General features: G+C 47.1%; 1 protein-coding gene across 8 annotated transcripts in view; it reads right to left on the bottom strand.

The window, feature by feature from the left end:
* GATAD2A (GATA zinc finger domain containing 2A) overlaps positions 1 to 25,050 on the bottom strand; it is a 101,308-nt gene that overhangs the window by 75,294 nt on the left and 964 nt on the right. For 3 of the 8 annotated variants that reach the window (XM_060007979.1, XM_060007978.1, XM_060007977.1), the window contains exon 1: positions 12,779 to 12,976. The exons of 3 other annotated variants lie outside the window; for them this stretch is intronic. The gene's annotated coding sequence lies outside the window, so the exon portion shown is untranslated. Of the gene's footprint in view, positions 1 to 12,778; positions 12,978 to 25,050 lie in introns of those variants that run through there. 2 more of the 8 variants (XM_060007971.1, XM_060007967.1) reach the window with 1 other exon arrangement.

Below are 25,050 nucleotides of genomic sequence, written 5' to 3' on the forward strand. Positions count from 1 at the left end.
TGTATCACAAGGATCACAAAAACTGCATGAGTGATTAAAATGCTGCAAAGTTCCAAGGAAGAAACTACAACGATGGCAACATTTATCAGTAAATTGTGGCTTACACTACATAAGCCAATTAAGAACAAATTAAGAGGGACTTCCGTGGTGCTTCAGTGGCTAAGACTCCACGTTCCCAATGTAGGGGGCCCAGGTTCGATCCCTGGTCAGGGAACTAGATACCACATGCCGCAACTAAGAGTTCGCATGCCCCAACTAAAACAAGATCCTGTATGCCGCGACGAAGATCCCATGTGCCTCAACTAAGACCCGGTGCAGCCAAATAAATAAATAAATATTAAAAAAAAAAAAGAACAAATTGAGAAATGACATGAACAGACACCACATCTTCCTGACAATGTACCCAACGATAAAAGTATGATCAGAGGAGGTCAGGAACAGAGGGGCTCCTCAGGGAGGGTGTTTCAGAGAACCATCGGACTGTCCTCACTGCCCCCAGCCCTTATAAGGTAAAATGAGCCCAAGATGGAAGAAGCAGAGCCTTCCCAAGGTCTCAGAGGAGGTAGGGAAGAGGGGAGGGTGGGCTACACCAGGCTTCTCTAGGCCATCAGAGCTTCCCAGCACCTTGCACAGACACTTCCCATCACTCTATCCTCACAGAAGGCCCACTGGGGAGAAGAGGTGCTGGGCAGACACAGGGCCTTGCTGGCTGGGAAGGGTTCTGCTTGACTCAGCCGAAGAGCCAGCATCTAGGGAGCAAGCAGGAACGAAACCGTGCTAGAGAGTCAGACACATAGAGAAGCCGGCTACTGGAGGAGAGAGGCAGCAAAGACCAAATCCCCGGGCCCTACCAAAGCTTTAGAAGAGTGAAAGGCCTGCTTCCTGGGGTGCAACGGCAAGGACACCAGAATTTTGAAATACACTTTGTTTTGGCTTCCGCTGCAAGTTGGAGATTTCCTTGCTGGTAGCAGATTTTAGTACTAAACCTGATGCGCTATGAGGTACAATGCGAACGTCATGTGAATCTCTGACTTAAAATAAGAAGCCCAAAGAAAGCTGTGGGCTGTGCCCTCAGTGGGACTTTGTCTCTACCTGAGACTCACCCCAGAGTGGGCCGGGGACCCCACAAAAGGCAGGACTCTGCCACACGAAGCCCATGTCCAACACGGACTGAAATGTCTTTCCTCCATTTGCACACATACACACACGCACAAGCACATATAGAGCCATCACACACGTGCATAAGCACATGTGCACAAGCACACACAAGGGTGCACACAAAACCAATATATACAGGACACCACATGGGCACACACGAGGCCAGCACACACTTTATCTTCCAGGCAAAGGTATACTTCTAAGCTGTCAGTTGTTGAGAACGTAGACCACACATGCCAGAGAAACACTGTCCTAAGTAGGGTTAGGCTCCCAAGTAGCCCACAAAGTCCACCTCATTCCAATATTCTCAAAGCACAGTCCTGCCAATACAACCCAACCCAAAGCACGAAATCCCCTGGGAAGTCGCCTCGAGTCCCAGCCCTAGCCCTCCCAGACCAAAAGGGGCGAGGAGGAGAGAGGAGGAGTAGTGCCACAGGGGCAAGGGTAGGGGTGTTCACTCACCTCACCTTTATTGGGCCAGCCTTGCAGGGACCCTCTGTCCTCCTCCGAGGCCTATCCCACTGCCATGCTCTGTCACCAGCCACCTAACGCAGACCTAGGTCCTACCTAACCATCCAGTACCAAGATCCAGCCTGAGCCCCAGGCACTGCAGGTCTGTCCCCAAGACCCCAGTCACACTACTGCTAGAGTGGGGGCTCCACTGTCCCCCATGGTCCAGGACTCATCAGTGTTCATCGGACTTTGGTGGCACAGAAAGGGGAGGGCCTGATTCTCCACTGAGAAAGCTACCACTGGGCACACAGATTCAAACTGCTGCAGAAAAAAAAGCTCACTGCTGACAAAGGAACATCCAAAGAATCACCTTTAACACGTTGACAAGAGATTTTGTTACTAAAGGAGGAAAAGAAAAGTACAACAGTGGATAATGATTATTAAATTCTTTATTTGGTGCCAGGCATGGTGCCAGTACTTTACATACCTGATTTCATTTAATCCTCATAACCACAGAATGAGGTACTACCAACACTAACCACACTTCACGCTGGGAGACTGTCACTGTTACCCACACTTCACACAGGGGACTGCCATTGATGCCCACACTTGACAGGTGAAAAAAACAGAGGCTAAGATAAGTCAAGGTGATTGGCCAGGGTCACAGGATTAAGAAGTTAAATGGGGATCCAGATGCAGGTCAGCCATCTCCCAGACCCAGGCTCAAATCTGAACCACCACACCTTCGAGGGAAGTCGGACTCTTAAGGCCATCCTAAGGCTGGATCCTTCCCAAGGCTACGGGAAGACTTCCTAAAGCAAAGATGAGCAAGCACACCCTCGATTCCCTCTTACAAGAGCACACTAACTTAGCCCTTTACTGAATTGCTAGAAACCTCCTGGAGGAATGAGCCTTGTTGTACAAACCCTCATTCCATGGACCATACAGCAAATTCAATGACTCGTGTGCATCTTCACCTTCTGCAAAAGGCACTAAAACCCTCAGAGGTTGACAAAGCACATATTTCTGAGCCCCTACATGCTAGGGTACATACAAGCCAAGGGAAGGGGCTTAAAGGACTTGATCAACACTACCAGGGACTTCCCTGGTAGTCCAGTGGTTAAGACTCTGCACTTCCACTGTCGGGGGCGTGGGTTTGATGCTGGTTGGAAATGAAGATCCCTCATGCTGCGGGGCGCAGCAAAAAACTAAGGGGAAAAAAAAACACTGCCAGCCTAGGTCATAAACTAGGACCTCTTCATCTTCTTTTCCATTGTGTGAGATGTACACACAAGCCAACCACTCTTAGCACTCCACAGAGCAGACCAGGGGTCCCTGGCAAGGAACAGATGTGCAGAATTATCTTTTCCTTCCATCAGAACAGCACAGCACTCACGCATGAGGTAGGGAACAGAGCAGACACAGACCATTGGGAAGGAGACAGGTCCTCTGACCAAAGACAGCAAGGAGAGTGCAAGGACAGCAGAAGACACATGGCCAAGGGACATGGAGCTGGGGGACAGCCCAGGCCCTGTGGGAGCACTTCCTAAGGTGGGTGGTGGCCAGGGCATGTGCTGGCCCTCCCAGCTCTGCATATGAGGCACCAGGCTGCTGCCCTCACCCAACTCACCTGATTCCTCACTCCCACCCATGACCTCAAAATCAGGACCCTGATGGTGTCTTGGTCATCATCAGGCAGATGTCACTCTCAGACCCAAGTCATTTTTCTTTCCAAGTGCCAGGTCCCCACGGCCCTTTTCCTTCCTGTGTCCACAACCCCTCTCCCTACTCTCAAAACCAGTATTGTCATTGGGTAAGACACCCACCTGTCTTCTCCCCTGAACTCTACAAGAAGAGTCAGGATTTGGAAACATTTGAGCAATGCATGAAACAGGGAAACATTCTCAAACTAGGAAGCCGCAGCTGTTGGAAAAATTCATGTGATGTTTCAGAGAAGTGTCTTAATCACCCTAGGTCTGTTTGGAAAAGTGTCCAAAACCTCAAGCTGGAAAATTCTCAGAATCCAGAAAATGCTGATTACCGGGACTTCCCTGGTGGCCCAGTGGTTGACTTCGCCTTCCAATGCAGGGGGTGTGGGTTCGATCCCTGGTCAGGGAGCTAAGATCCCACATACCTCAGGGCCAAAAAACCAAAACATAAAACAGAAGCAATATTGTAACAAATCGAATACAGACGTTAAAAATGGTCCACATCAAAAAAAAAAAAAAAATGCTGATTACCAGCCAGCTCCTGGGGCACAGGAATCACATGGAGCCTCTTCCTGGTCCCTCTAATTGCTACAAAGCTCTTTTTCAGGCTAAGTTAAGGGCCACGTCCTTCTAATTTCCACCTATCCATCACTACTTCACTCTTGGGAACAGAGCAGAACAAACTCGTATATACAAGACAGTCCCTCAGATATTTTATTCTTTTACCCATTATTTATCACACTTTCATCTAACACAAAGCACTATTTCTTTGGGGAGGAAGAGACACAAGGACAAATCAAGTTCCGCACCCAGCCCCCAGAGCCAGCCGAGATCTGTCAGGGTCAAAGACATGTGCCTCCTGTTCATGAGGGTCCTGAGCCCTGATGGTCACAGGACCGCCACACCTCAACACACTACGTTCTCCTAGTGAAGCAGAAAGTGGCCATCCAGGGTCACAGGCTGTGCCCTGGGTCTCACCAATGCCCACCTTCTCCCAGGCAGTAAACACGATCTCAGACCACCCTTCTCTAGGGCCCAGCTCACCTCACCTTTGCTCATACTCAGCACCCCTAAAACCGAAGACCCACTATCTCAGGGCCTGAGACACCTGTACTGCATTTCACTCCATAGGCCACCTACTGGAGTAGCTTAGGCTCTTCTACGTCAATGGGTTAACTTTTTAAAATAACTTAAAAGAAAAATTAGCCAACCCTAGTTCATAGACTTAGAAGACTGGTTAAACTGATTCTAAGTGACCCTAATTTTTCTAAGCAATTTAAGTTACTTTCTCCCTTCTGCAATAAACCAAGGTAACGAAGTGGGCATGCTCCCACCATCTTAAACTTCACAGAAGGTGCATGTTTCTCATCTGCTCACCCAATGCTAAGTACCTTCCCCAGGTGGCGACCTGTCCACTCTTGCTGCCTTTTGTGTCAGGGTCACCTGATCTTATCTCTGGAAAGTAAGAGGAACCCCTTCCATCCTCCCTGAGGGGGGTGAGTGGGTACCTGATGGCACCAACAGCAGGAAAGGCCAACTGTCCAATCCTGAGTTGAGATCCCAACTCACCAATGGGTCTCCTGGAACCCCTCGCCACCCCCCACCCACCCAATCTTCTCTCTTCCAAGAACATGATCAATCCCTCTAACCAGTTCTCCTATGAAATGGTTTAAAGACTACTTCAGCAGGCAGAATGGACTTCCCCACATATAAAGGATATGCAAAAAATAACCTCCCTCGAAGCTTTTTAGCAGCCAGCTTGTGCTGTCCTAGACTCATCCTTATCTGAGTGTTAAGGTCCTTCACTCTTGCCCCAGACTAGCACAGCTGATCATCAGAGCCTCGTACAGGATCTGATGGCTAGCTTTTTTGAATCTTGAAATGGACACCCAAAATGGATCACCCGAAGGATGACTAAATAATAAGTGTCATTACTTTTTATTAATAGATGGGGAAAAGCAGTTTAATGCTCTTAAAATTGAAAGCCATCAACCACTCAATTCCAGAACAGGAAACACAGCTAGAGTTTTTATTTTGTTTTGTTTTGAAGGCAGCCCTGAGACTCCAGAAGCAGCCCTGAGTTCTTCTTCCCTGTGTCCTGTCCCATCCTCACACCAGAGATACTATGATGACCTCAAAAAACAAAGCCCTGAGGAAGGAAACCTGCCAATGGACCTACACTACATAAATAAAAGAGAAACCTAAAACAAAACAAAAAATTCTAAACTAACCAGGCCATAAAGAAATAAGGATAACAGAGATCAGACCAGGAAGCACTAGAAGGGAACAGAGATCTATGTTCTGTCTTCTGCAAGTCAACCCAGGGCAGGCCACTCCTCCTCTCAGGCCTCAGTTTCCAGTTTGCAACATCAAGGGCTGTCCTGTTCATCTGGAAGTCTGTATGCTGCCTGCTGGGTTCAGCAAAACAGCACACAGAAGCAAGCTAGTCCCAGGTGAATGTTACATTTGTCTGCTGCCCAAGGACCAAAAATAGTTACATTTCTAATGCTCTGCCTGACAAATATAAATTGACAGTAAGGCTACAATTACATTTTAATCCAGACTCAGTCCCTTAATATCCTTAACCAAGAAAACTTCAAAAGCAGACTTCAAAAACTTCAAATGCCTACTACTGACACCTGAGGCTCCCACCACCTCCCCAGTCTTTGGCATCGGGAAATGTCACTTGTACGGTTGAAACAAACAAAAAGCCTCAACAATAAAAACTTTAAAGGTTTGCAGAGAGAGGCAAGAGACAGATGACCAACATACAAACTGCTGAGAAGGTCAGCTAATCAAACAAAAGTGTTAAAGAAAATACTAATCAAACCCTCGAAATCTCCCCAGGTTCCGGTGGGTGTAAGAGAGTCCCAGGGAGGGATCTGACTCCAGAATCCTCTGAAAGAACTGCCCACCATTGAAGGGGGTGGGCATTAACCCTTTACATGCAGGAGAGAAGACAAAATGAGGTTCAGGTGTTGTCAATGATATGCAAGTCCTGAGAATATCACAGGTCTGGAGTGACTCAACCAATTCAATCAACACCTTCAAACCAAGGATTCAGTTTGCCATGCTCCTACTTTCCCCACACCACTGAGCAATTGCGAAAAAAATGTGTTTCCTCCGTGGATGAATGAAGATTGTAGCAGCAAAGTTTTCAGAACTGGCTGGCAGAGTGAGCCTGCCCAAAACACACAAGAAAGCTAAAAATATGCTGTCACTGCCACAAAGTCCACCAAATGGAAACTCAAGTGACGAAGATACTGGCCTGAAACCTGCTCACCTCCAAGGTCATGGTGAGCAGCTGCCTCTAAGGTAAGAATGTGTTGAGTCAAGTTTAACAGCTACTGACTCAAAGGCTAATTGCACAGAACAACTGCGATTGTAGGAAATGTTATATTGGGATTATATGCAGATTTAAGACCACAAGGTTTTTTCACTTCCCTTCCGGACAACCTGACTGACCTTTTAGGTGAGATCTCCTTACAATAAGTTCTGAAGACCTCCAAATTGTTAGGTTGTGGTGGAATTTTGTTATAAAGAAAATCTAGCTCCTCAATCTGAGTGTTTCATTGTGCGTGATAACTGAGATGTTAAGACCCAGGGGGATCATCACGTAGCTGTCCTCTGGGCAGAGAAGCATTTTGTTTTTTGGTTACTTTTCTTTTTTTTGGCCCCACCTAGAGACACGCGGGATCTTAGTTCCTCGACCAGGGTTAGAACTGTGCCCCCTGCAGTGGAAGCTAGGAGTCCTAACCACTAGACTGCCAGGGAATTTCCCCAGAGAAGGATTTCTGTCTCAGAGGTAAATGGAGGATCAAGGGCTAGGATATCCCTGACTACTTTTAAACATTTCCCAATTGCCCTCACAGCCATCCCATGAGATTAAGATACAGTCCCTGTCTATGGATGGGAAAGCTGAGGCCAGGTGGCCAGAAAACCTGCCCAATGCTGAAGAGTGGTAAGCTGTAGTCAGATCTGTCAAATTCCCAAACTGGCTACAGAGCTATAAGTGCGGAAGGAGGACAGGATTCGGGAACAAACTCTCCTGTTTGCCACTGCAAGCACCATCAAGCAACCTACTTCTCATCCCTGAGCAGAGTCCACTCAGTGATAAAGCCAGAGGTACAGGGGCGCCTCTGGGTTCTCAAAGGCAGGACCCCATGAGAATCTGCCTGGCAAACATCTTACAAATGGAAGGGCTGACCCTGAAAATCAGAATGTGGGGTTCAGCAAGCTCGGGATCAGGAAAAGGGGCTGTGTCTCCTTTGTCCTGATGAGGCACCACCAACCTAGCCATTCTGTATCACCAGGGAGGCACTAAGGCTGGTGGGAAAAACATTCATAGTCTGAAATCGGAAAGGTTGGGGCCCAGTCCCAGCTGTAGAAAAATCAGCAAGGTGACTCTGGCAAGTATCACCCTCTGTAGGGACTTCACCTTCTTCCACCTGAAATGTGGGAACAAGGTTGTGGTTCCAAGGGGCAGAGACAGTGATGGTTTGTCCCACAAACATAGAGGTGCTCCACACATGAGAAGCAGAACAGTCATTAATGCTTTGGGGCTCTGCCTCATCTGCTAAAGTCATGATGGTACACTCACTGAACTCCAATTTATTGAGCAGGTACACATACTAGGTGCTGTGCTATGCCACTTGCATTTATTATCTCACTCCCAACTCAGCCATTTAAGGCAGACATTACTACCCCCTTTTTAGAAATGGGAAACAGAGGACAAGGTTCACCAAGGTCAAGCCACAGGGAAGTGGCCGGGTGGAGCTCACACCCAACCTCAGGCAAAGCCAGGGCTGACCCATGACACCATTACAGGGACCTGCTACCTGGGAACAGGCCCACGGCCTCACATGGTAAAGAGCAGGCGGTACTGGATATGCAACAGCCTCCCTGGCACCAGGAGGATCTGGCTGGCCCCTATAATGCAGCACTATTTATTAAAAGTGTACTCAAAGGCATTATCTCATTTAGGATGAATTAGGTTTGAAGGTTCAAACCAAAAGACCTGACTAGCAAGGCAGGTCAAGTGGTTTCAAGGCTAGAGATGGAGATGCAGAAGGAATGGCTGAAAGATTCAAGTACCTCTGTGAAAATCAAGAGAGAGAAAGTGAGTGCAGTGCACTGAAGCCGCAAAGACCCTTTCCCACATACCCTGGAGGGTTCCAGAGGATTTCAAGTCACTTCCTACGGCTACCTTCAGGTATTCAATTAGAGTAAGTTTCTGTCTTCTAAAAGACTAACCTACATTCTCATCACACACAGAAAGAGGTCATAAATACAGCCTAGAAAGCAAGAGGAGGGGCAAGAAGACCGTGGTCTAACATTCCTCTTGACTAAGAAGTCCTGGATCCTGTTTGCCGGAATCCACAAGTATGTAAGATCTGTCCCCAGCTGGTACTTTTGTTTCTCATAACACCAGTCTCACTACTTCCATCTCACTGCCACCACTTCAGGTCCCCTGTATTTTTTTACGTCAACCTTCTTAACACGTTGCCTTCCTAATTCAAGGCAAAGATGTAGCTTTGCACAGTTAGCACATAAAGTAAGTTTCACTACCTGAAAGAAAAGCAATCTGAGGCCAGGCTGTCCAACTCACCTCCTAAAACAGTTCAAATAACTCAAGAGCATCCATTCTAACAAACAACCACACTTGGCAGGCTGCACAGTTCTGTAAGCCTCAATCTATGACACTGCCAACTCGTTCTTCTGGTTCTGCTGCACTTCCTAACCCGACAACTATTACAAGGAAATCCCAATGATACTCTATTACCCCAGGACGACTGCTCATGAAGACCTCACCTACTCACCTGTTTCATAATCCTCCTAGTTTTCTACAATGAGCATAAATTAACTCAATCATCAGGGAGAAAAAAATAAGCCTAGGGAAAATAATCTTTTCCATTCCATTTGATGGCACAGAAACACCCAAAGTCCAAACTTGGTAGTTTGGACTACCAAGTCCAAACAGGTAGTTCTCCAGGTAAGCATCTGAGTTGCCTATGCTTTCAGAGGTTAACACACCCACACCAAGAGTCCTTAACTGGATTCAGTGGTAAGGGCATTACATTTCTGTCTCTTGGAAACAGACACATTCAAGACTCTGAAGGTCATTCTTGATTTTCTCCCAACAGAACACAAGAAAATGCCAACATTTCAGAATGGCTTCGCTACTCTCCCCCTCATGTCCTTCAGGCGCCATCTTCCAGTCTTCTGCTATCTAAGGCCCAATGCAGCCTCATCACATGGGTCCCTGTATTATTCTCTTCAATGAGGTCCTACTGTTCTCAAGGTAAATTCCAGAAGCCTCAGCCCTGGAGCCTGCACATTTGTCTCTCTCTGCTCCAACCACACTGATCTTCCTTCAGTCCCAAGCACTCTCTCTGCCAGAAATGCTCTCCCTTTTTCACTTTACCTATTTAGCTCCTACATGTCCTCTGATCCCAGCTGAAAAAAGACCCTCTCAAGTCTTGCTCACCATGTCACAGCATCCTTCTCTCCTTGGCCCTTGTAAGTTTCCCCAAGTTTATGAGATTAGTTACGATTTCTCTCCCATTAATCTCACAGTAAACTCCACTGAGCAGGGATTCCTAGCATGTTGCCGGAGGCACAATAAGCACATTGATATTTATTGAATAAATCAATACAGAAATCACTACTGGCAATGCCACAAAGTCACAAAATAAGTGATACAAAACAAGTGAGAAGAACTACTAAACAGTTGAGAATTGGAGTCATTTTTTACTTAAATTTAAAACGTTCCTTCTTTCGGGCTTCCCTGGTGGTGCAGTGGTTGAGAGTCTGCCTGCCGATGCAGGGGACACGGGTTCGTGCCCCGGTCCGGGAAGATCCCACATGCCGCGGAGCGGCTGGGCCCGTGAGCCATGGCCGCTGAGCCTGCGCGTCCGGAGCCTGTGCTCCGCAACGGGAGAGGCCGCAACAGTGAGAGGCCCGCGTACTGCAAAAATAAATAAATAAAATGTTCCTTCTTTTAAAAAAAATCATAGGGCTTCCCTGGTGGCGCAGTGGTTGAGAGTCCGCCTGCCGATGCAGGGGACACGGGTTCGTGCCCCGGTCTGGGAAGATCCCACATGCCGCGGAGCGGCTGGGCCCGTGAGCCATGACCGCTGAGCCTGCGCGTCTGGAGCCTGTGCTCCGCAATGGGAGAGGCCACAACAGTGAGAGGCCCGCGTACGGCAGAAAAAAAAAAAAAAAAAAAAAAAAAACATAAAACACAAGTATCAAAAAGTTAAGAAAACAAACAAACAAACAAACTACTGCTACCCCTAATCTTGGTACAAATCCTTCCAGGACTTTTTTTTTTTTTTTTTTTACCAAAAGCAGCATTATTTCTTTCCTCTCTATCAAAATATAAAATTGTAGGATCCGCCAAATTATACTGCATTAATAGAGATGACTTGACATTAAAAAAAAAAATGACGTCATCTGAATGAAAATAACAATGCATTCAAATCATTAATACATTAATCCCATTCTCTACACCACATCCAAGATGAGAGGCAATCCTCTGCAAAACCCAGCTTCAGAATTTTAGGGGAGAAATAGGGGATGAAAGATGAAGGGTGGGGGAGTAACTGAGGAAAGGGTCTAGCAAATTACTCTCAAAATCCCCAACCTAAACTGCTTCCTCTAGAAAAGGACCAACTTTTCTGAGTTACAGGCTATGGAAGCAAGGCAAAGGGGTGACTCTGTGGCTTGGTTCTTAAAAGCCAGCTGGTAACTCTGCTCTCCGAGGACAAAGCAAGGCTAGAAATGGTGTCACCAGGTCATCCCCCAACTCCAAGCAGAGGTGTACTGGAGCCTGGACAAATAAATGGCCTTGTGTTTTAGGAGCTCCCAGAAAATACTCACATACTGGGCTTGCAAACAGGAGCTCCTAGGCTCTGGTGCCCCACAGGGCAGGCGCAAGCCCAGCTCTGCCTCTCTACTAAGCAGTCTTGGGCAAGCAGCCTGACCTCCAGAAGCCCCAGTTTGCTCACCTGTAAAGTGGGGACTATACTCTCTCTTCCTCCATCGGATTGTTAAGGGCACTGAAATATGTCTGTGCACTGAGCTTAGCACACAGTGGGCATTCAAATCGGGGCCGGTGTGATCTTTTAGCCTTCCTCCACAGCTTGCTGTCAGGTCTAACACGCTACTCAGCATACTGATCTGGTGCCAGCAAACACTGCACATAATCTAACTTAAAAGAAAACTTGTAACCACTACCAGAAGAAATAAAAACATCAACAGGACAGTGGGTCCAAGACTAAAGCAACTGCACAGAAGGCTGTCTGTCCCTCAGTTTCTCTGCGCTACCACAGCCAGAAGGTGTCACTGTGTGAAATGGACATACAGAACCAGAGACTTAACCAGCACTGTGCACTCCAAGAAAACTGAAAGAAGTAAAAGGGTAAGGAAGAGGAAATTAAAGTCGCAAGTGACTCACTCGGACTTTGATCTAAAGAATCCAAAGCTCTAAGGATAAGGATGAACTACACACCTAAAGGCATAGGATCAGATACACAAAATTAAGCAGTCCCTGCAAAATTCCCAGGGCAGGGCAGAAACGTGCACCCAATGTGTCATTGAGTTCCTAAGGGAGGGATCCCCATTCATTTCTGGGTCCCAGTGTTTGCGCACACACCAAGTGTCAATCACGCTCTAGGCTAGGGCCCTGCCCATAAGCCCTTCCTTGTTGAAGTGATCAATTCCGATTCTTGGCAATAATCCCTTTAAAAGGCCAGCTGCTGCTGTCTAGTCACTGATGCCGACCCATTCCAGGTGGGAAAAAAGAAATCAATACAGCCAACGCCTAGATGGGGAGGCAAATTTAAAGTGTAAAGCCCTGTGAAAAGCCGGAACCCACAGAGGGGGAAGGGTCCCGCGGCTCCCGGGGGTCAGGCAGGAAGGGCGCGAGCGGGGGGAGGGCCAGCCCTGCAGGCGTGGGCGCGCGGGGACTCTTATTCTGACACGGGATCCGCAGCCGCCGTCGCCGTCGCCGCGGGGTTCAGCGCCGCGGCCCGGCCAGCCCGCGACCCCCGCCCGGGACCCTCGCCCTGCGCGCCCACGTGCCACCGCCCCCCAGCCCGTCCCGGCCTCTGGGAAGCTGCGCCTCTCGGCCCGACCCCTCCCCCGACCCCAGAGGAAGCGCAGGAGGAAGAGGGGCGACGACGCGACTTTCCAGGACCCCCGCCCGGCCCGGCCCCCACGTGCCCGGGCGGCATCAGAGCGCGGAACTTTCCAGGGCAGCGCAAGAAAGACGCTCCCAGAATAAAAGCAGTACTCGCTCGCTCTCACTTTTCCATGCTCACACAGGGGGTCCCTCACAGCCCCCCGACCCTCCGACCCTGCCCAACCCACACCGCCCCTGCCGCTCCAGTCTCCCTCGCAAGACCTCAGCCCCGACCCCAGCCCCCGCCCCCCGCCAAGTTTGGTCCGGAACTTACCGGGCCGCGGGCCGGCCGGGCCCTAGGACAGCGCGCAGGTTCAAGGGGCCGCGGGGCCGGGGTCGGGGTCGCCTGCGGGGCCGGGCGGCCGAGGGGCTGGGGGCGCCGGGCCGCGCGCGCTCGCTCCGCCTGTGGGGCCGCCCGGGCCCGCGGCGCTCGCTCCGCCGGTCCGCCCGCCCGCCCGCGCCGCCGGCCAGATAATGCGCCCCTCGGCCGCACACATGGAGCCCGGCGCCGGCGTCACCGCCCGGGACATGCGCACCAGGTCAGCGCGCCCGGCCCGCGGCCCCCAAAACACCGGGGAGCTCTTAAAGGCGACGCCGCCCGCCCGCGCCCGGATGGGCGGGGCCAGTCGGTTGGGGCGGGGCCTGATAGTGGTGGGCGGGGTCAGGCAGACCGACACCGCCCCGGAAGCACCGCCCCTCCTGACCGCACTCCACTGGACGCCCGGCCCCGCGCGCCGGTTTCCCACGAGGGCTCGGGCGGGCTCCTGCCGCAGCGTTAGGGGGGTCGTCGCCAGCTCACCCGCGGCAGAGCCGGGCGGGCCGCGCCCAGGGTTGACTCATGACGCGCTCACTGCTGACCTCGCTCCAACTGAGCTGCGAGACCTCAGGCAACTGCTTCTGAAAACCAAGGTTAGAATGCCACCCCCGGCGGGGTCGTCACACAGAAGTTCCCCTCCAGGGGATAGGCGAAACCGTAATTCTTACTGCGCAGTAAAGAGTTCTACAAAGTAAGCTCCAGACCCACCCACTTCAAAGACACTTCAGGGATGACTGCTCTCCCTCTCCAGTTACCTCCCAATCTGCCCCCGTGCCTCTGGGAGAAGGTGAAACCCCCCAAGAAAGCAAATCTGCACCCTTCCCTCTCCAGTGACTTGGAGGAAACACGGGAAACAGTCTAACCTGATAGAGGATGGGCTTTGGAGATGTTCGACTACATAAAACAAACACAGTTTTAATAGGGAAAATAAAATATCTAGTATCACAAGAAGCTCTCAATATCAAGATTAGGTTCTGAAGAATCACCAGAAAAGGCCCTTTCCATGTTCTTTTTACAGCGTTAAAACAAATAATTCATGATGAGACACCTAGATAACATATCCTAATACAAGTGAAACAAAAGTTTCACCAAACATACCTTGCAATGTACTGATATTTTCTATTTCATTTTTTAAAAAGAATCAATGTAATTCTAACCCACTGTTAGTCTTGACCCCAAACTTTAAAAACACTTAATGCAGAATAAGTTTTACAAGTAAAATTTTCTGCTATGTGCCCCCACCACAATAAGAAGTTAAAAAAAAGCCCATTTTAATTGTGTTGAGTTCCACACCTAACTGGCAACTTTTTGTTGTTGATTCCACCCCCAATCAATCCTACCCCCAAAATCTTCCAAGGGCTTAATGCCAACGTCTGGCACAACTTCCCCAGGGCCAAAAAAGAAGCATTCCTTAAACTAAAAATGATACAAAATACAAGTTGTTGACCCCCAAACACCTTCCCTGACCCAGATTTGTCAGCAATTTGCTTTGCTACTAAGAAATTCGAATGTTCAAATTCAAAAACCAAACAAAAACAGTTTATTCTCAAACAGGTAACTTGGTATAGGAATGCAGGAAACTCCCTAATCCCATATGCAAAGATAGTTTAAAGCAAATGATTTTCACTCTAATTCGACAGCTGTTTATTTTGAGAACTGCTTTACTCGACGATTAATCAGATGATGTATATTAAAGCAATAGAAGCAAAATATTACCTCACTGCTCCTCACCTGGCTCTTGATTAATGCCAACTTAATTAACTATAAACAGAGCAAAGTGTGGTCAGGTGGGAGACCCAAGACTTGAGATTGACACAGGGATTCCAGAATCTGAGCTGGCAAACCCCGTAGGAGTCACCAAGGTGACAACCATCCTGTTTTAAAGAGGGAGGCATGGGACTTCCCTGGTGGCGCAGTGGTTAAGAATCCGCCTGCCAATGCAGGGGACACGGGTTCGAGCCCTGGTCCGGGAAGATCCCACATGCCGCAGAGCAACTAAGCCCATGCGCCACATGTGAGCCTGTGCTCTAGAGCCCGCGAGCCACGACTACTGAGCCCACGCGCCACAACTACTGAAGCCAGCTCCCCTAGAGCCCATGCTCTGCAACAAGAGAAGCCACAACAGTGAGAAGCCCGCGCTCCGCAACAAGAGAAGCCACCACTCTTCGCATCTACAGAAAGCCCGCGCGTAGCAATTAAGACCCAACGCAGCCATAAATAAATAAATAAATTTATTTAAAAAAATAAAGAGGGAGGCATCAGCTGTGACATATTAATGACACACACACCCCCATGGACTGAGGTGTGCACTGGTGACAGGTGGGCTGCTCCAGGGGACAGTGCCAACTTCTCCAGCTGGGAAAGGGTGAAATAGAGTTTACTTCTGTGATAGGAAGAGAGGGCCAAGTGTGTAGATGGAAAAAGCGATAGTGAATCCAGACCTGTTTGGGGTACCAGATGCTCAGGCGGGTGAATGCTGAGACTGCTTGGCCTAAAGACCTTGTGCCTATAGTACTGAACTAAACAGCAAATAGTTCAGCTGGGTGATTATGAAATATGATGCAATCACCTTCAGATGCCATTCTAAAACTGAAGAAACCCTAATTTAAGAGACAACTAGGGCTAGAACCATGTTTCTCCTGAAGTTTTTCCCCTCTGCCCTAAGAACAAGGCAGTCAATTAATAGTTATGGGTACCAGTTAACATGATACTCTAAAAACACTTCTGTTATTAAGTTAAACAAAAATTTCTGCCGAATTCACTTCATATCCTTCAGACCAGATCCTTGCTAATAATAGCCAAGCCTCCTTCCACCCTAACCACTGCAGAAATATTCTAATTATCTTTCTAATGTACTATTAGATAAACTTCCAAAAACCAACTGAGCTAATTCCTGTACAACAAAGGGACTGAAGAAAAGAAATTTGGGCCAAATCCATGTTCGTGTCCCCTTTTATAAAGTAGAAATTGGTCAAAGGCTCAACAATAGTGTGAAACCAACTGAAAAGGAGTAGCATCACCTACTAAATGTTTAAGGTACTGTACTTTTGGGGTTTTAATCAGAAAATGTCTTTAAAGTTCCTGGTGGACAAAATTTAAGATATCTTACATTATAAACACCGGTCAACAAGAACCGTCTAAGAGACCTCTCATCACAAGGGTTTTGTAGGCTGGGGAGTCTGTAGGCACCAGCTCCAGAAGTTCACAGGCTGGTGGCACAGAAAGACATAGAATGCTTTCAATGCAGAAAATGCATTCATAGAAAAGACAGGAATCACAAAGGAAGAGGCTGCTCCCCTCCCTGGAGAGGGGTCTGGGAGATCTTTATGGATGTGACATTTGAGCTAGCTCTTAATGGATGAACATCCCAGGCATCCAGAACAGCAGAAGCAAGGGCCAGAGCTGGCTACTCCTGGAGTGTGAGGGCTTTGGGGCAGACAGGGCTGCAAAGGGATGGATTCATTAACTTTAAACTTTCTAGGTGGCTTTCTCTCTCAGAACACGGAATGAACTGTGGACCACTTCAATTCACAAGCTAAGCAGACCTAGTTATGTAGACTTTAACCAATTTTTAGATTACTGCTATCAAACAGTGACACTAGGCTCCCTCTTGTTTTCTGAGAAGCTTTCCAAAGAATAAACAAGTTGTTCATTCAAAAGTGTACCAAGTTTCGGACTTCCCTGGTGGCACAGTGGTTAAGAATCCGCATGCCAATGCAGGGGACATGGGTTCGAGCGCTGGCCCGGGAAGATCCCACGTGCCGTGGAGCAACTATGCCTGTGTGCCACAACTACTGAGCCTGCGCTCTAGAGCTCACGAGCCACAACTGCTGAAGCCCGTGCACCTAGAGCCCGTGCTCCTCAACAAGAGAAGCCACCACAATGAGAAGCCCGTGCACCGCAGCTAGAGAAAGCCCGCGCACAGCAACAAAGACCCAGTGCAGCCAAAAATTTAAAATATAAATTAATTAATTAATTTACAAAAGTGTACCAAGTTTAAAAAAAAAAGTACCTTTATGAAAAAGAGCACTACTTTCCACACTTTGCACTTTTAGTATTCTAAAGTCTAAAACTATTTTCATTGAGTTTAGGGACAATATAACCACAATCTCTAAGAGGATTATTTTAAAGTTTCTTATTTCACCCCAAATTCACTCTCAGATGGTGAGATTGCAAAGCAATTGGTTGGGAAAGGAAAGGAAAAGATTCATTTCTATGTGAATTTGATTTCCCTAGTACTTTGATATTTTTGGTACTTTTTTCAAGGACCAGAAAATAGTTAAAGGGACTATGCTTTATGAAAAATACAATACTCCCAACACATTACAGCTTCTACAACAAATGTCATTTTTTAAATCACAACACTTTTACACTAGATTAGGAGTTTGTGGGAGACAGATAAGCACCCATCTGCCCCATCCCTGTCATGTATGCAGAAAAGCTCTCTGAAGCACAGCTCTCTAGAGATGAGCCACTTTGTCAACATGTGTTTGTTTTGAGTATCATTTCTAACCACAATTCTGAACGCTTAGTGTAGATGCAACATGGAGTTCAGGCTCCATCTGCAGTTAGTCTCTGTGTGGCCCTGACGATATCCCACTGTTACAGGGCTCTGAGCACAAATGCTTCCCTAAAGGGTTAAATACAAACTGCTCAGAAGTATCATTGTGAACCGGAAGTGTATCTCCCACTCTGTCTTCATCTGCATGTATCACCAGTTGGCAAGGAATATCTCTTTTGTGTCTATATATGGCTTACAAAAAAAAAAATATGCATATCTAATTTAGGTCAATTTTAAGTCTTTGAAAAGTTAGTAAGTGAACCATGTTTTCTATGAATTAAAGAATTAACAGGAAAAAAATCAGAAAACTACCAGAAAAAAAAAAATGCTACATGACAGTCTTAAGTCTAGAGATCAACCTATTCAAACCTGCTTAACAAAGAAAGAGTATTAATCACATCAGTGGCCTGCTAATAAACATCCTTGGTTTAGACATGAAGAAAAACATGTTTTAAAAACTTGGTATCCAGTTCACACCCCCCTCCCCAGTTATTAAATGGCAGATCTTCCAACCTAACATAGGAAAGAGGAAAACATTCCTCCCCAAAGTTTTCCTAATAGGATGAATACTCCCCTCCTCCACTGGTGCCCAGCATTTCACTATAGGAAATTCAGGAGGCGGGTCTTTCTAGTTTTCTCCTTCACAGCTTGATAACAAACACCATGTCCTCTTGCATGTTGACCTAGTCAGGCCTATAATTTTACCAACTCCTGGTTTGGGAGCAGTAAAATCTTTTTTTCAAATTTGGCTCAAAAATCAACCTTCAATAGAGATACTTTAAGAGGTTAAGTATAAATATAAAGCCTAAACCTTGAAAATGTCATGCAAGTTAAAAAACTGTTCTGGGGACTTCCCTAGTGGCACAGTGGTTAAGAATCCGCCTGCCAATGCAGGGGACACGGGTTCGATCCCTGGCCGGGGAAGATCCCATATGCCGCGGAGCAACTAAGCCCGTGCACCACAACTACTGAGCCCGCGTGCTGCAACTACTGAAGCCCACGCGCCTAGAGCCCATGCTCTGCAACAAGAGAAGCCACCGCAATAAGAAGCCCGTGCACTGCAACGAAAAGTAGCCCCCACCTGCCACAGAGAGCAAAGAAAGCCTGTGCACAGCAACGAAGACCCAACGCAGCCAAAAAAAAAAAACTGTTCTGCTGTATTAAGAGTTTTAGACCAGCTTAAATGACAATTCTCAAAGGAAAAAAATTCAGAAGCAGCCCCCATTATCTGTCCTCCTGAAACTCCATGTAGACTGCATACTATTATAAATAGAGTCTGCATGGTCTGATTTCACTGGCCATCATTGGTTTCTGATTGAAAATACTTATTCAGAGCTCAATTTAAATATTATTTTAGAGTTCAATCTTGAATCCTACTATGGCACATTTTATAAGACTCTCTACCTTTGAAGGTAACTTTGGGCTTTTCTTGCCAAAGGTGCTCAGTTCAAACTCTGATTTTTAGATGAGCATAACCTCCTCAGGTCAAGGGAACTCACCAGATTGTTTCTTTACCTCCAGGTCCCTGACGGTGCCCACGCTGTTCCTCTCCTGGGAATGAGTAGCCACCTAAAAAGCAGCCCTCCCCATCGCCCCTTCCTTTGCAGGCTCTCCTTCCGCAATCCAACTGCAGCATTTTGCTGCAGTTATCAGTTCATGAACTTGTTTTTTCTAGTAGCATATGAGCTCCTGTGTCCAGCCAGGTGCCTGACCCTTAGCAAGTTAAATGAATATTTCCATCACACTCAAAAGTAAGGCTTTTCCTACAACATACTATAGCCACATAGAGTGTAGGTTTGAGCCTTTTTCCTAGTTACCCTGTCATGCTTCAGGAGGCACTGCAAGTCCATATGGTACACCAAGGTGGTGCAGTGGCGGCGGCGGCAGCAGCAGCAGTGTAAGGCTATGATGAACTAAGGAACCCACTGTCAAAAATCAGCCAATCCAGGAACCTCTAGATCATCAGCCCTCAGTCATACGCAGCAGCCTGTGGCCCCAACGTGGACTGGTTTGCTCTTGGGCAGTATTAACTGCCATAGATAGCTATCCAAACTTGGGTGCCAACCTCAAGAGGAATAGTCAGCCTTGGTATGATTCTGCTAACAACTACCTTTACTAGGCACCTACAACAATCCAGCTGCTTGCTTCGTGCTTACCATCCCCACCCAACAAATGAAGAAACTGAGGCTCAAAGAGGCTAGGCCACTTGCAGTTAGGCCACCTTCCTGAGGTCACAGAGCCAGCAAGTGGCAGAATCTGGCTTTCTGGCCCCAAAGTTTCTACTGCACACAGGGCACTTTTACAAAGCAACAAAGACAAATTAATTCTTCAAGAGCACACTCTTGCAGAAGGATCTATCTACTGTCTGCTTCCTTTAGTTCTATACACATCTCCAGAGCAGCCCTCTGCAGGCAAGCTCCTGCAGGGAACACTGTGATAATGCAATAGGAAACCATCCTGTTAACCACCCTGCCAGATAGTCCTGAGTTTGTGGGTACATTAGCTGAGCCCCTAGAACTGCTAGGTGCAGGTCCACTGGTGGCTCCCAGTTCTGACAAAGCAGCTTACTGAGCAAAAAATGATAACCTGAACATGTTTTCTATGCTCAAATTGGAGCCCAAGAACTCAGCCTGGAGTGTGGGGAACAGGAAATGAAGAGAGAGCATGCATCCACTTCCCAAGGGCAACAGAGCCCAGAGGTGGGAGTCTGGTCACGTGCACAGTTGCATTGCTTGTCCACGCCCACTTCCGGCCTGGGCCTTCCGCTTCACCTCATGAGTCAGTACTTGGGTGAAGGGAAAGGAAAAGAAGACAGACTACCAGAAACTCTCCTTGTAATATGCTCTCTCTCCCCTGCTGGGCCCTGGGCCCTGAATGAATATCCACCCCGGCTCTCTGGCTCCACCCCTCAAAAATACACCTACTTAAGAAAAGCACCTGTCACATAATTGATCTATGTGGACTAACATCAAATCCGGGCCACAACATAGGAAGATCAAAATAGTGCTTCCCCAGTCCCAATACAAGAGGGAACCCTAGGGCAGAGGGAACTCTGTGCACCAAGAACCTACTGATACATGACAAAGCAGTCCACCTATTTGAAATCTCACTTTTCCTATGCCATAAACAACAGCCAAGCACTACCCTTGTCTGATTTTTTTTTTTTTTTTAAGATTTAAAACAAGGCGAGAAGGGCTTTAATAGCTGTTTACCTCTTTGCATAATATGCACTGCCATGAAGAAATGCCACAGGATTCCAAAAACACACTGCTACCAACTTCAAGAAAAGTAAAGCTGAAAATGCTCCTGGCAATAACCATTCCAGACTCTCTTTTGTTTCTCCAAGACTACAGCCACAGTCATCCTGGATCAACTAGTGCCAAAAGCCAACAATCAACCGGGAAAACACCATAATTTCTGCTTCCTTTCAGAAGGAGGAAACAGAAGCAAGGAGTCCAGTGAGGAAATTAGAAGGGTAGTAAGGTTTCACTTCCAAACCTCCAAGAAACTCCACCCCAAACTCCCAACATCCAGGAATATGCCCAAAGAAGCCCTGAGATATTCTTTCATTCATTTGTTTACTTGTCTGTGACTGGGATGTAAGATCCTTGAGGGCTGACTGCATCTGTCCCTGGGGGCCCAGCTCACTGCTAGGCCCCCAGCACCCAGCATGGTATGCCTAGCACATCACTGGCACACATTTATTGCTGAATTATTTGCTGGCATAGGAAGTTATATGAGCCAGAAAATCTAACACTTTCTATTTTTCAATCCAATTTTAGTTGTATTAAAAAACAAAAAAACCCTACCTTATGGCCACACAGGAAAACTTGTGCCAAGTTAAGCCCTTACTTGAGTGTTTAAACGTCCCTTATAGGCCAGTTTGGAGAGACAAATTCATATTCAAACAATGCACCAGTGTAAACAAAGGCAGCCAGGTTGCAGAGAGGATAAAGCCAAAATTAATACTAGAAATTCAAAATAACAACATCCATTCATTTGGATGGAACGACTCCATACAGTAGTTATTCCCCAATTCCGAGGGAGGTCAGCTTCTTTCTTATCATCAAAATCCCACAGGGATTTAATGCCCCCAGTGCTGTCTCCAACAGGAAGGAAACCCTGACTTCCCCAGCTATTTCAGTTACATAAATCAACAGTTTATTGTCCAGTTAGAAGCTGGGCAGTGTTGCGACCCACATACCTTTTTAGAGCTGCCCACCAACGGATAACCACGTTACATTACATCTAATAAATGTACCTAGATCAATATCGTTTCTAACTATCCGAGGGTTTTTATTGCTGTAAGGATCTTTCAATTCAAAAAAAAGTTTAAAAAACTTCCCGTTAGATAAAAGGGACTTGGTGGTGGCGCCACCATCCACCAGAGTGAAGTCTGTGGCACACAAGGGACATCATAATTTCAAAAGGGATAATAATCCCCTTAAAGTTGTTTACCCTATGTTTTATATTTTAAAAATAATAAACTTTGCTCCTTTCCCATATAATGGAATAAATGTCCTTAAAAGAATTAAGAGAAATTTAAGACTGGCAGATATTTCCTGGCTTCGATAGTAAATTCACTCTGTGTGGGGGGGGGATGGGGGCAGAGGGAGGGAAAGGGGATATTTCAAGAGAGGGGGAAAAACCCTTTTCTTCAAACTTGGAAGCAGTGCAGTGGGGGCCTAGCTCAGATTCTTCACCCACTATTCACCTGCAACCTGGGTTTTAGCTATCAAGGGCAAGTGCCATCTGTCCCCACATGAATAAGTGAAAAAGGCTGGACCCAACTCACCAGCCATGATGTTAAGGCTTTCACTAATTGCTAAGACAAAACCCTCTCAAAAAAGATAAAAAGTGTCCTGCCCACCCCAGCCTCCATCCCCAGAGTTTGAGTTAGCATCTTCACAGCTCTCTGAATCCTTGGGAACTCAAGGTGAATCCTGATCTCCTCATGGGCACTAAGCCACACACTCAATGTACTATTCTTTTGTGCCAATAAATGCCTTTGTACATCACTTTTCCAGTCTTTTGTCCCCAAATCTGATCCATTACCCTAAAAGAACGGTTCTTCTTCCAAGGTTCTAACGTGTAAGAAGAGATCACTCATCAGGTAACTGCTGCATATCGCTCAGTCAAGCAGTCCCAAAATATGGCCGTGATCCTTTATGGTTCACCTTCTTTTTCTTCCCACAATTCAAGCTAGTAATAATCTTCTATCTCGCCTGTGGTCTAATTATAGTAATACATCTCCATGGCCTTAACTCACAAATTACCCCATTTTACAGAGAGAGAAAGCAAGGCGAAGGCAAACACAAACCCCTGTCACACAGCAAATCCATCTCACGTCTGCTATCTGAACACAGAAAAACACTACTAGACCCAGGTGGGCAGTGGGTTTTGCACAAGACACTCCGAGTTTCTTTCTCTTCGCTCTGCGGGCATATTTGGCCTTGGCAAAATGTCAAGTGCTTCCTGTCTGGGAGTCCAGACCAGAACCATAATCTCCTGAGCACAACAACCAACCTATTGCACACCAACCATGTGCTAGGCGCTGTGTTGGCTGCCTCCTGTTTGTTATCTCAGATTCATTCATTCACACATCTAGGAAGCACTTCCCATTTGTAGGCGCCTTTACACACATTCACAGAGATGTGACCCCCTCAAATATTTAGTAACGTGCTGATCTTGTGCCATAACTTATCCAAGGCCACACAGCTAGGAAGGACAGACCCAGAATCTGAATCAGGTCCTTCTGACTTCAAAGTTCCCTCTTCCCTAACACCTCACCTTGCTGGTCCTATGGGCTTCATTTTCAAATAACAAACATGTGCCAGCACTTCTCTGCCCTGTCTCAGGACACCTTAAGCCCCGAGCTCCCCACCAAATTTCCTCTTCCCCTCAGGGCAAGCTGACCAGGAAGAGGCAGTAGGGGAGCAACCAGGTCTGTAGCAGCTTCCTGCCTGGACTTGACTACCCCAGGAGCAGAGGGCCCAGGAAACTCTCCAAGCGCTTCTCCACAGAAGAAAATAGCTCGAGTTGAAACTTGTGTCCACATGGTCCACCGACAGATTTAGAACTCAAATTATAGCCTCGGCAGGAGTCTTCACAAAGGACTCAAATTAAGCAAGACCCAGATGGAAATGAACAGGAGAGACAGTCTTAAGTCAAACTTGTAAAGTGAACTGCAGTTCTAGCAGAATCAGAGGGAAGAACTGGTTGAAATGCTAAACCAACCAAGTTCAGCCTATATTTCAGAACTCCACTTCAGGAACATTTTCCCCACATTTTTAGCCTGAAACTTGTGCATGGACACGAAGTGGTTACAAGTTACTCAGGTTTCAAACTGAGTTCATTCCTGTCCTTTGGACCATCTCTCAATGCCAGCATTCATCTACTTGGGCTCCAGAGAGCTCTGCGTTTGGCAAAACAGATAAAATTAGCTACTGGAGTGAACTTGGAATCCAGGGTGGGCCATTAAAAAAAAAAGGTGAGATTTGTAAAAGGTGAGATTTGTAAAAGCCACGTAAAAACTTCCTTTGAGCCAAGCTGAAGTCACCTAAAACTTAGAGAAATGAATTCAAATCCCCTGTTCCTTGCCTCCCTTCCACCCTTCCTGGATCTAAGGTGACCCATTTCCTGCTTCTTGCTCTGCCTTTCAAACCCGAGTGGCCCACAAATTGAGGATCCACTGGAGATCAAGGGGTAAATCAGAGGGCCTAGGGATAGAAAACACAGCTGGAAGAACTGAAAGAGCGTTTTTCTTCTCTTTTTTTTTTTTCTTTTTTTGGGGGGGTGAGTTATACTATGCAGAGGGAGGACTGAGGAATGGGACAGGAAGTTGAAAGTGTGATAATGGGGTACAATGCTCCAGCCCTGTCCCTCCTGCCTCTACACTGGCCTGACAACACTGTGGTGGCCCCATGACTCAAAAATGGAGCAACCAAGACTGTCCTTCGACAACAGCTCCTGCTCCCCCAAATCTAGCAGGTCTTAAAGGATGAAAGAAAACAGCATTATTTTTGCCTGTCTCCCAATTTCCCTTCCAATCACAAATTCCTCCAGGTCCCTGGAAGCTGAGGTAAAAGTTCAGAGAATAGCCCTAATCCGGCAAGAAAGAAGACTGAAGATGGGAGGGGTATATTTCTGATCTCTCCTTCCAGAATAGAGAGAAGTGGGTACCACTGAAGTTGAGGGCTCGAAGGAAAAATGACGGAAGAGTTTCTCCCTTAGCAAATCAGGAGGGAAACCTCAGGAAAGGAGGCATGTCCTCAGGCAAGTGGAAGGGGAACCCCTGGGAATTCAGGGGGACCCTTTAGAGAAGTGAAGAAATCCACTGTGTCCTCCATCAGAGAGGAGGTATCTTGAAAGAGTGCAGGCACATTTCAGAGATGTGAGGAGCCTAACAGAAGTGGGACATCTCATATTACGGGGAGGACCTCTGGAGAAGCCAGGGACCCCTCCAAACACTGCAGCATCCACAGATTAGTAGGAGTCCCCCCCAGAATGGGAACTTTTTTGGAAAAGTGGGGAACATTCCTCAAGTAAATAACGATCCAGTCAGACGTATGGGCATTTCAGAGTAGAGGGCCCCCTCAGTAAAATGGAGGTACTCATCAAAAAGTAGCGGGTCCCATCAAAAGTGGGGTCAAATCAGAAAAGTGGGGAA

The sequence above is a fragment of the Delphinus delphis genome, chromosome 3 (genome assembly GCF_949987515.2).
Source record: "Delphinus delphis chromosome 3, mDelDel1.2, whole genome shotgun sequence".
Classification (NCBI taxonomy): domain Eukaryota; kingdom Metazoa; phylum Chordata; class Mammalia; order Artiodactyla; family Delphinidae; genus Delphinus; species Delphinus delphis.